The sequence below is a fragment of the Lepisosteus platostomus genome, chromosome 19, assembly GCF_059453375.1.
Source record: "Lepisosteus platostomus isolate fLepPlt1 chromosome 19, fLepPlt1.hap1, whole genome shotgun sequence".
Classification (NCBI taxonomy): Eukaryota; Metazoa; Chordata; class Actinopteri; order Semionotiformes; family Lepisosteidae; genus Lepisosteus; species Lepisosteus platostomus.
This window is the reverse complement of record NC_142629.1, coordinates 13,901,784-13,914,566: the sequence shown is the minus strand read 5'-3', so window position 1 is coordinate 13,914,566 and position 12,783 is coordinate 13,901,784. Positions and strand designations below refer to the sequence as shown.

Here is a 12,783-nt window from a genome sequence, read left to right as displayed (position 1 = left end):
TCAGGCCCACAAAGCCGGGGTGAGCCCCGTCCTGCAGTTTCCTGCCCCCTGCCTACTAAAAAAAACCTAATAAAAGTTAAACCACAAAAAAAAAACTCGAGCCACATAAAATGCAGCTTCGACAAAGCACGATTCAGAGGCCTAACAAAGAGACGGGCTCTTTGAAATCTGAGCTGTTCAAATACCTCTTCGGAATACAGTGGCTAAGAACTATCCAACAATAACGCTCTCCAAGCGGAATTAAAATCAGTAAATAAGAGTACAAGGATGTAAAACTGATGTTGGAAAACACTCAGCTGCCTTTGTTCCTTCTCGCTCACATGCGGCTTCTGATGGGTCTCCGAAGTGGACACGAGTGCTTTAAGCAGGGTGCTGCTAAGCTACCTCCGACACAGGAAGAGGTTAGCCATTCAGCTTGCTGCCCGAGACTCCTCTACAGGACTCAATGGCTGCAAGTACAGCTGGCTCAGCAACGCAGTTTCCAAGCCAAACAGAAGCTGGAATTGCTCTCGCTACAAGGGGCACCTGCAAGCGCACCTCTTAGGGAAGATTCTGACTTCAGTCATTATGCCACAGATGGGAGCTTCACAGACACTGGCAGTCTGCTGCCCACATCTGCTCGAGGGGCAGATCCTCACCACCTTTTTCTAAGTCCTGTGCCCCCATTTGTCTTATTCAAAGGACACAGAGCAGCACACAGCTCTTAAGCTGCGATGTGAAATCTGTAAACGAAAAGAAAATAAAGTCTCAAAAGAGGCTCATGAGTCCAGAGAACTGATGGGGTGGTGTGGTGGCTCTGTGGCTCAGGATCTGCGCCTGTGGCTGGAAGGTTGCCGGTTCATATCCCGCGGCCGGCAGAGGAATCCTACTCCGTTGGGCTCCTGAGCAAGGCCCTTAACCCCAACTGCTCTAGGGGCGCCATATAAATCGCTGACCCTGCGCTCTGACCCCAAGCTTCTGTCCCTGTCTCTGTCTCATGGAGAGCAAGCTAAGGGTATGCGAAAAGACAAATTCCTAATGCAAGAAATTGTATATGACCAATAAAGTGATCTTATAAACTAGGTGAATCCCACAGATCCACTGGCTTTCTTGAACTGGATACCCAAGCACAGGCAAAGAGCACACAGGGAAACTGAACTTTTTAAGTAAACTTTGTCGTTTGTGCAAACCTGCTCTTCTTAAGGAAGCCCGATCAAAAACAAACAGAATGAACTGAGGTAAACACATGAATGAACAGCTGAAGCTGAAGAAAGCCTGTACTTACAGCTGATGCAAACTGAGGTTTTTGTGAAACTGCTTCAGAAACAAATGGGTGGAAAACAGAGTCACTCAATCACAGTGGCAGAGGGGTGAAAGGAGTGCTTGTTCTGTATTAACCACTGGTTCCTTGGGTGACATTTTAGATTCAATCAGTGTTCTTGGTGGACATTTCTCCCCCTTAGAAAGTAATCAGTGCTGACGTCATCTGTAACCTGACAGCAAAAGAAAAATCCTAAAAATCACTTATTTTTAACCTTGTTCCCATTAATTACATTTCCAGAGCCATCTTTTAAGAGGACAGAGGACACACTGAAACAGGATTCTGCTACTGGATGAATCTTTAAAATATTTTGGAGTGCTTTTACCAGATTTGCCATCCTTGTGGCAAACTTCCTGACCCACACTACAATGATTAACTAGCAGCACCAACATTCAACATGTACTCTATAACACATGATTTGTCAACTACTGTAAACTGTAGTTACCTGAATATCCTTCACAAAAACACGGATAAAAACACAGAATGTGGATTTTTCCTTTTTATATCCCCGTTTACTATCACAATAGCACTTCAGCCTACATTATAGCAACACAGATGGCCTGTTCAGATCTTTCACACAAAACGCACAGTATTAAGCCATTCTCCATTAAGCCTGGCAAGTGACAGGGGGCGCTGTTTTTATGACATCAGCCAAGCTTAAACTGGTGATGAATGCAGAGATGTGCCCCCTTAAAACAGAGCTGAAACCGCCCACAGAATTAAACCTGAACAAGATTTCTGTTTGTTTGGGTTTTTTTGGGGGGGTTTGTTAAACCTCCACATGAAATTACAGCACAGTGGAAGAAATCTACCTGACTGCATGAAATCTAATCACAACTCCGGTCTGCCAAGGCACGCGGCACTGGCACACGCAGTGGCATCAGGTTACCTAGGCAACACGACACTGCGTGTCGGCTGCAGTGCTGACAAGCCGTGCACTAACAACACAGCCTAAAGGGTGCGACTGGATGAATGCCTTTGACAGGGCAAAGCAAATACTGAGCCTTTTACTGATATCTCCTGGACCCTGGCAGCACAGTGCACTGAGACTCCAGGTTATCCCACTACCAGGTTATCCTGGCAAGCAATGAGCGCTGTGCCAGTCCTCTGCAGGGCACGCGCAGAGGCCAACACACACACACTCACACCAGGGCCAGTCTTCCCAGAAGCTAATTAGCCTACCAGTGTGTTTTCAGACTGTGGGAGGAAACCAGAGTCCCAGGACGAAACCCACACAAACGTGGAGAGAACAAACAGGCTCCACACTGTGCCCAGTTGAACCCAGGGCCCCAGTACTGCAAGGCAGCAATGCTAACAACCTAGTAGTGCCTCTCTCCTGGTTAATAAAGGCAAATTAAATGGTTGGTTTTCTTATCCTAAGGAATTGTTTGCTCAAGGACGAGACATGTAATCCTGATATTTCTGCACTGTTACCTGGAATATGAAACAAAGAACTTATGCTATTTGGTCTAGCTATGCACTGCAAGCTTTGCTAAACAGAATTTACACTTTTTAAAACTGATTTCTTCTAAATATGTTCAAGGATCAAGGTTCCTAAAGCAGGCCAGCAGAATCGAGCAGCTCACGGTTAATATGGACTAAAACACAGCTACAGCTAAAGGAATCGCGAGACATGTCCTACAGGAACAGTGAAAAGGTCTGTCAAGTTTGCACTGACTTTTTTTGTAGAGCAAAAACGGGCAGTCCAAAAAAAACAACTAATTTTTCATTTAAAAAGAACATTTTTTGTACAGTCTCAGCTTTCCCTGAAAGTTCTGTTTGTTTCTGTCTTGTAACGGCCCCCATATTTTGGTTAAGTGTTACATGCCTTGTTTTTAAAAGCCACTGCAAGATTCCAAAGCTGAAATTAAACCAAGCATAAATTAGAGAATAACAAGAAACATTATCAGCTGCAAATTCACATGAATGATCACAATGTGTGGGGTGCTCTCATCAGACACAGCAAAACGCCTAACAATGCCTAATCGCAGCTATAAAAGTGAACTCGTTGTTAGCTAGTTGAATAAGACAGTGTTTAATACACACACACACACACACGCAATGATGCAGAGTGTCTTGGCATGGGGCCAAAATGCAGTAAATGAGCAACTGAAGAGTCTGTGTGTATGGGGAGCACAGAGGAGGGCGTCTCTATTTGGCGAAGTACAGACCTAAGAAACCAGAAGGCCCACATACTGACATAGCATCTAAAGATGACCATAAAACTAGAAATAATTAAATATATTGGCTCCGTCCCGGTCCTCAAGTCACATAAATGGTAAAACAACTGCATGAAAACGAGTCAAAGCTTTGACAACACAGACAACAGGGGTGTTGAACCAGCTCAAGGTGAAGCAGGGAGCTAAGAGACAAGAACGGCGTTTTTTAAGAAAGGTGGTTTATACCTGCATTTCCGGTTTTACTACTGTGGCTCTTTGGTATGAAATCGAACCAAAAAAGGCTACTGACAGGGTATAAAAATGATGCTCTCACGATCACATTAAAGAGAAGCGAGGTGGACCAGATTCCTTTATTCCAAATTAGGCATCAACACAGTCAGCTCAATAGCCTTCTTCAGAATGACCAGTAAAACAAGAACCAGGGGACTGGTGGAAACGTATTGTACGTCACAGTGCAATCCAGACTGAAAACACACGACGTTTCTTTACACCAAGTGCTGTGGAAGCCTGGAACCAGCTACTCAGCTACACCATTGAAGCTGAAACCCTTGGCTTCTTTCAAAAGCGGATGAGGTTCTCAGGCTTAGCGCCTAGCAACCAAATAAGCTGGAAAGGCCAAATAGCCCCATTTGTAATCTATTAATCACAGAGTACAGATCCCATGAATCCTTCCGGAGCCACGAAGCCGTTACCTCAAAAACAGAAGAGCTAACCGTTACATTGAAAACCAGAAAAACATTTTGGGCAATAGAGTTCATTCACAGCTAACAACCAAATGAGCTAAGGGGCTGAATGGCCCTCTCTTGTTGGTAACTTTTGGAACGTTCTGTTCTTGGAGTTCCACGAGCTACTGAACGGAGACAAAACCGTGATGTAACTGCACACATTTTCCGGTACTAATGCTTTTGTTATTGGAGGTGTCCGGCTTCTGTGATGTCATGAACCTTGAGGAACGGCCTCAGTTTTGAAAAACGCAATAACAGAAATACAGTGGGGTAAAACTTTAGTTCGTCCCATGAACTCCCCTGGGCTTTGACACAAACGCGCCTCCCTTGCACTGCTCCTAGGAATCGGCCACGGTCAGAATCTTCCAGTGGAGCATTACTGAAGCAACAGCAAACTGAAGCAGACATACCCCTTCAAACACAGGGCGAGTAATCCAGTTAATCTCCATTACAATTCTGCAGACTGTATCGCTTTGTTTGAGAGCCTGCAGCTAAAAGGCAAAATGAAAACTGATCAAAACTAGGCGCAACGGTTTTATTTCATGCAGTAATGTGGTACGAGTACAGATAAAAATAATCATGAAAGCACATAGAAGCCGGCTGGATACAGGCACACCAAACAACCGATAAAGAACAAGAAAACGCAGCAAGAACACACAACAGCCAGTCCAAAACAGGCTAAGTCTCGCTGTATACCAAAAGTGTACTTTAACAACGTTATTGTTAAAAAAATGCGATCAAGCTAAGCTTGAGTCTTTGAGACTCTGACGAAGGCTTAAAGATGCCCATAAAACCACTAACCAGATGGCATCAAAGTGGTAAACTGTGCAAACAAAGCCAGTTGTAATGTACACTTCAAGGAAAAAAAAAATGACTCGACTCCTCCGTACTCCCCCACAACCTGCTCGTTGTGTTTCATCCACTCCCCATCCCGGACGTTTTTCAAAGAAGCAGATCATTTTCTGTCCCAACAGGGGTTGGGGGTGGGGATTCCTGGCACACCACTTGGTGGAAGGGGCAGGGGAGGATTCCCACAGCAAGCAGCCAAAGGTGGCTGCGTAATACAAGTTCAATTCCCACTAGAGACCAGATGGTGGGATGTCTCCTTTTTAAACAGAGCTGTTTGGGGTATGTGCAGTTTCCACCGCCGAACATGTGAATTTAAGGATGAGCAGGACTTGTTCTATTCAATCTGGTCCCATTGAGGGCCTAACAGCCAGCTGTAACATCCCAAGGTGGGGTTTCTTATGAGATCAGGGGCAAGTCCTGACAGTGGAACTGCGGGGAACAAAAAAAAAAAACACTGGACTTGCATTCAAACTCAGCACATTTACGGAACAAGCCAGCAGGACTGTTTGTCAACTGGCGTTCCCGAAATAGAAAACCTTTCTGCCATGTTCCCAGTTCTGAGTGACATTAATTATACTCCTGGGCCATGTGAGAGGGAGAGAGTTAATTAAACATGTGTATACAGGCAGCTCAGAATTCAGTTTGAAATAACAAAATGCCAAAATATGACCCCCAAAGTGTTATAGGTTACTGATATCTACCTGAAATATATATTTTTGTAATATGTATTCACCAGTAAAAATACTCTGTAAAAACTTACACCTGAATTTCATTCTGGTGCTTCAGAATAATGAATACCTACATTCCCATGAAACACATGGCTGTCCAAGGAATTATACAGTTAACACCGGAATATTGTCCAACATCCTTCTCCATCATCCATATATATCTCAACCAAATCTACAGGAAAGTCTTGTAACCTTCACCCTGCATAGCCGATAGTAACCTTTGGACATCCGCGTGTTCCAATTTAAAGGCTCGGAGATGACATCATGCTTCAAAATAAACCAACGTTGTTCCTTTGCGTACGGAAAGGCTGTGTGTCTGTGCCCCTCTCCCCCTCCCTACTTCCTCTCTGGTCCGAAGTCATTCCTGTTAGCTTTTCAAGCCCTTTCCTGATTCCATTGTGGAGGCTCCCCCACAGCCAGATGTGCAAGATTTTACTTTTTTTTTAAAGCAGTGGACGCTGGCACTCGGTCCAGCCTGCGGCACCCCCTCCCTGCCCCACAGCGCAGGGGCTGACACATACGATCACACATTCGCCAGGCGGAGTTAACCCTCACCTCCCCGGCCACTTTGCTGAGCCTTCAAAGCATCCCCAACCCTGATCACGAGGATCTAAGCCAGACAGCGTGAGTGAAGACCCTCTTTGTACAGCATTCCATGGGTTTTTAATAGAATCTTTGCTCTGCCCCACTTCTGTCAGTCCGACTGCTTTCAGGATTAGCTCAGGATTTGAGCAATGAGCCTGGAGGCAAACCTTTAACATTTTGCAGCGGTTCCCATCTAAGCCTGGAGATCGAAGAACATGCAAAACCACCCTTCCAAGAGCTCAGGAACATCTGAGTTTCAAGCACATGTTTGGGTCCTCCACACCTGCTTATCATGGAAGAGTGATGATGACAGTGATGTTTTACGATTTGTCTATAAAGAGATCCTGGGGGCATCTACCACTAAAGTAAGACGATATTTCTGCAAACCAAAAACGTAGATTGTTTTCTTGTTGTGGAAAACAGCACCCTCGATAGTTTGTGTTCCTTGGCAAACTCACAGGCTCCACGGGCTGTCCGAAAGTTCATGAGAATCTCAGAGAAAACAGGCCCCCCAGGATCTGGAGTTGGACAAGCCCCAAGGCCACTGGAACCAAGCCACGCGACGATATGCAACAACTGAAAAAAGAATCCCCTCGACCACGTCATCTTCTGCAACGAGTAACATTTCACTCAGGAGAGACAAGGAAATGAAATGCACCGAAATCATCGTGGAACAGAGTCCCGATCGGCTTGGCCAGTACAGGCATTTGCTCATTTTAAAATTAAAGGTTGAGTTCAATCTGCAAGTGCTCTGCGAGTTCAAAGCTGGGTCACGACCTTCGCCGGCTCTGACTGGGATTCCTGCATGGAGCCACCATGGAATTATTCAGCCAGAATCCATCCCCCGTTACAAACATGTGCGGCTTCCCTGGAGCCTACGCGCTTCCAGTCACATCATTGAAGAGCACGCATCTTCTCCAATTGACAGTGAACCACCTGAAAGATCTTTGTGGAGTGTGTTGCATGTCCATCAGAACATCCTTAGATAAGATAAGATCAGTTTATTGGCCCCATACAATTTCTTGCATTAGGAATTTGTCTTTTTGCATACCCCAGCTTGCTCTCCATGAAACAAACAGGCACACAGGGGAGAGAGAAGCTTGGGGTCAAAGCACCCTGGAGCAGTGGGGGTTAAGGGCCTTGCTCAGGGGCCCAACGGAGTAGGATTCCTCTGCCGGCTGCGGGATTTGAACCGGCAACCTTCCAGCCACAGGCGCAGATCCTTAGCCACAGAGCCATGTGCTCTGATCACGAGATTTGGGTGGGCATCCAATAAGCAATTACTGGATAGTCGAGATTTCTGACAAAATTCATGGAAGAAAAATTCTGATCGTGATACCAACAGTATCACTTTGAAACTAGACCGTATTTTTAGAATGTCTGAATCTGATTAAGTGCTCAACAGATTTGTTAGTTAATTGTCAACAGAACTGTTAATTATTAGAATGTTCTGAGAATCAAACGGCAGTGCACAACTAAATGAAGAAAAAGAATTACTTTGCCAAGACCGCTACTAACCTAAAAAAAAAAGAACTCTGAGGTAAATTTGCTCAGTACGTGTTAAACCCACACAGCTGCACATTCCTTTTGAGGATCGGTTTTACTAAAAAGTAACTTAATAAATACTTAATAAGTATTTGAAGGCCAGTGTTTTGTATGGAGGCTAAAATATGCAACTGCAAATTTCTCCTCTGTGTGTACCTCCCTGTGCAGAAACACAAGCAGTAAAGTAAAAGCTAGCATTTATTTTTTTAATGCATTTTTTGTTCTTAAGGCATTACAAGACACAGCAAACCCTTCCTGAGCCAACAGCTCCATCGAGGAGTCTGCAGCGTGTACATTCACTCCTCCAGAGGCTCAGCATTTGTCCCAAACAAAAGCTCCGATTCATCAGCGGGGGGGGTGGGGGGGGTGGAGGAAGAGACGCATCCTCTTTTTTGGATGAAGTCTTTGCAGCCTACCAAAGAAACGTCTCAAACAAAACCGGCCAGTTCTGGCTCGTTTTCACACCAAGACAAAATGCCCCTTTCTTCCCTGTATCTTCCACTCGATATATCCTGTTGTGTTTGTTCTTAGCAATTGCCGTGGGGGGGAGATATAGGTGAAACACAAGGCTTCCTTTTGCTTCCTCACTACCTTTCCTCATCCTCACTTAGAGCAACTCAAAGTGAACCCGAATGGAACTCACAGAGTTTTTTGCCCCGATACTGTAAAACCCATGTGTTCAAAGACACGCGCAACAGCAGCATGTGATGCAAAACCCACCAGAACAGGACAAGAAACAAATCGGAAAACAAAATCCAACAACAACGTGGAACATCTGAGCAAGTGCTTTAGCCTGTACTAACAGACACTGATCGGAGAATGAGCCGGCCGTAGTTGTCAGAGGTCAGAATTCTCTATCAAAATACGTATGTTCCAACCCAAGACTGAATCCACAGTCCTGTTATCAACAATAACAAGATCACGAAGTGCCATAATGGGTCTGAAATTAAAGGCCTTGTGACTCTTCCAAATGCCAATTCAACTTTTATGCTGCTAATTTATAGCCTGTTTATTTAAGGGTGACACAGCATAGCACTGTGGTCTGTGCCTCACAGCTCTAGGGTGCATCTGAGGGTGGTCTGCATGTTTGCATAGCTCATGACCTTGAGCACTGGAGCAAGTCTTTCTCCTCTTCTTTGGGCTGGACAGTGCAGTATGCAACAGGATGAATTCACAGGCACACCTGTTCGGAATGTAGCAGAGAAATCCTTGTCAAGCGTGCCTTTGGGACAAATGAACCAATTTTTATTTATTACTTGCTTGATTGCAGTACTTTATCAGCTTTCCCCAGCTCTTCTGGTGCTGCAGATTCAAAGAGATCGAGACGAACTGCAGGAATGCAGCCCCACAGGACAGTGTACAAGTTTACATTCCAGGATTAAAAAAAGGACTTCTGCTTCATTTTATTTGGAGCCAGGTACGGTGAAACGGAAAACAGCAGCAGATATGGGGATTCGGTTTGATCGTGGCTGTTCTTCGTGTCTCCATGCATGAAAAGGAAATCATTCAAGCCTTCATCAAACAAATATTAGCATTCTTTCTACTAGCCCTTTTGGGACTTGACATTACCGACCTCCTCTGATGCAAAACGCACTGAAATAAAAGCATTAAAGGGACACAGAGCAAATTCAATTTGTAGCAGACTATATGATTCATCCTCTGGCAATATGGAAAGCCACTTAATATTAAAAAAAACTAAATCCGGCTATTCATTTCAATGTCTGATTTTCGAGATCTCTTATCTTGCATGACAAATGCTTAAAACAAAATTCTTCCAAAAATATCAAGAGACACTACACTCCATTCTGTAGGAGTTCAAGACATCCTCACATCTCTTATACACAGATTCTCTCTCCATCGAGCTGTTCATCCGAACAATCTAATTCACTAAACTAACTGAAGCCATAAGTGTTGTTGTGCAATTAATTGCAATTGTATTAATTGCATTGCCCAGTTTCATACAATCAATGCTTGGAGAGTAAGTCCCACTTCGCTGAAAATATCTCTGAAATAACTACAGCAGGATAAACAAAGTAACATCTTCCTGGCTCTTGGGGGAAAAAAAAGACCTAACCTTGCTGATACAAGTCAAATCAAAAGTTTTGGGTTCCTTTTTTTTGTTTAAAAAGTGAGGTGTTACTTATTATGTGACCTTTATAGTTTCAGTGATAAACTGCGCCTACCTTCTGATCAATGTCTTTGATTTAATCCTCCTTAGCAAAAATACAAAAAGTGGCTTTTCAAACCACCAAATTCACCCCTGCTGAACATGGATTTGAAATCATTTCTATTGCTCTGCTGCAAACTGCTCCTTTTTTCCCATATGACAAAACAAATTTACCTAAATAAAATGTACAATTACACAGCTGTGTTTAAGTGCTGGTTCTCTTTTATACACGTGGACTTACTTATAAATTGAGAGCAAAAAGGTGTTCAAATACATCACATAAATACATAAAGTGAACAGAAAGACCTAAATATAACTATAACATGCTTTAACACACTGCTTATCAGATTATCTCCAGGGGCAATGGCTCTTTTCTAAAGAAATGAAATGGCACCAGTTAATACACTATGAAATTCAGCCGTTAATCTGAGACCTGTGTATTCAATCACAACGTATTCAAGTGGGTCAAATGTTGCCATAGATAACCGACTTTTCTTTTTGTGAAACTGATCCACCCTTCAGACATCCCAGCGCGTCAGAAGCAAACACATCAGGTTACAAACAACTGAAAGTCCCATCTAGCCAGCCAAAACACTCCACACACATGCCGTAGGAGAAGGTGATGAATATATTCTGAGCTGGATGTAGTTCAAATTAAAAGCGTGGCTGATTATTACCAATTTAGAAAAGAAAAATCGTTCCTAACTCCAGTATACATGCATATTGTTTTTGGCAGAATTCCCCAAGAGTTTTTAAGCATCCCACCTTTAGTTGAAGATAATGAATCCATTGCAGCAGCCCCTTTGAAAACAGCAGATATTGCAACCGAAAGGCTATGTGAGGTGATAAGATTGCACAGCAGCATCAGCTGAGGCCCCCAGATGTACTAAAGCACAGAAGGATTTGTTTCAAAAGCAACATTTTTATACAATGCTATTTTGCTTGGCTGGTCACTACTGTCCTTGGCTGATGTCTTTTGGCTCAGTGTTTTAAGAGTAGGGATTTGGAAATGATTCATTTTACTGTATAAGGAAAGCGTAGAATCATACACAACATAAGGCATGAAGCAAAATTCTTGAACATTAATCCCAAGCGAAATACCTGAGTTTACTGTACCTACTGTATATATCATACCTGTCCTGAACAACAGTTAATCTGCAGTATATATTGCCAGTCTGGTTGCTTAAACTCTATTCTTACACAATTTTAGAGCCTATTTCACAGAACAACCTCAGCTACTGTATACTCATAGACTTCTCATTTGTCTGGAAAAAAAAAAACTTCCAAGTAATGGGGGTCTGTGAAACCAGCGCTTTATTCATACGTTCTAAAACTAGTTCGAACGGAAATGAGGAAAGACCTTGGGACAGTGTGTCAGTAATGTCCTCCTCATCCATTTTTGCAGTTATTTTGCACGTCCGGAGGAGATTCGGGAATATCCCCTTCCCGTCTGTAGTATATAAATAGCTGATAAACGGTTTAGACAAGAAAGCAATGATTTTCAAAATTAGCACGCTCGTTTCAATCCACTCTCTGGCGCTACATCCCACAGATAACATAGACTGCAATAATAATAATAAACATACTGTACCGCAGACAGTGACACGCAACTGCATTTACAATCCCCCATTATTTACGTTGCTATGCAAGTACAGTATATCAACGTCTTTTTGAAGGTGGTGTTGTTCGGGGTTGCTGTTACCAAACTTGTAAATCCCAAACAGTTATAAGGGTATATATTTAAACAAATACGCTGTTTTTGTTTTCATACCTATATCGCGCGGAATAGTTTAACGATATGTCTGTAATGTTTGAAGAAAGCCCCAGAATTTGCATCTACAAGACATGTATCCATTCTAGAATAGCAGAAATAATAAAGTAGCAACAATACAACAATACATTCTAATTAAGATCCCATTGAGTTAGATTTACTGCCAGATCACATGCAATAGACGCTGTTGTTTTGTTACGCAAACTTCGAAACTGTAGCGTTTAAGAGCACCGACACTGAGCAAGGAGTCCTCGGTAAACTTTTGAAAGAGCATAAATCTGACGGATCCTAACTTACTCCCTATGCTGATACGAATTTAAACCCGTCTCCCCCCCCCATACACACACACAAAAAAACAATTTATTCTCACTCCGGCCTTACCTCCACAGACACAAAAGGATTCTGGCGACAGTGATCTGTGCTGGAATGTGCTAACTTCTAAAGACATCGATGCTTTTCTCCAAGAGATCACGCAACTCGTGAGCAGGCGTCCACAGATGTACAGTACAGCGCTCCGAAACTCGCAGCGCTTGCTGTAAAAAAAAAAATCTCAGGAGACTTGTTTTCTTTGGGAAGCAACAATGTGATTCTCCGCCCAATCTATCTCATTCATTACTCCTACCCGCGTTTCAGTCCGCTGCTTGACAATTAGCGCAGCTCCGCCTCGTTCAGAGATAACCCCGCCTGACAAGGCGCTCGCCGGAGATGAGCACATTCCCGGGACAGGACTTTTAACAGCTAGCAGCGAAATCCAACAATATTTTCCTAAACCGTCCTAAACTAAAAAGCATTTCAACAACGGTGCAATGTAAGTGAGTGTTATTCGTTTAAAAGAATTAACCTGGTGATGAAGCCATCTAAAACTTTTACCTAGCGAGTTCCAAAAACAGTGTATTCCAAAAAGACTCAAGTCTTAAATTCTGTTAGTGTAAA

The 12,783-nt window shown here is 43.3% G+C and overlaps 1 protein-coding gene across 1 annotated transcript in view; it reads right to left on the bottom strand.

Moving 5' to 3' along the window:
* ankfn1b (ankyrin repeat and fibronectin type III domain containing 1b) overlaps positions 1 to 12,482 on the bottom strand; it is a 247,305-nt gene extending 234,823 nt beyond the window's left edge. The window contains exon 1 of the mRNA XM_088613116.1: positions 12,232 to 12,482. The gene's annotated coding sequence lies outside the window, so the exon portion shown is untranslated. The remainder of the gene's footprint in view (positions 1 to 12,231) is intronic.
* Between the last annotated feature and the right edge of the window lie 301 nt (positions 12,483 to 12,783).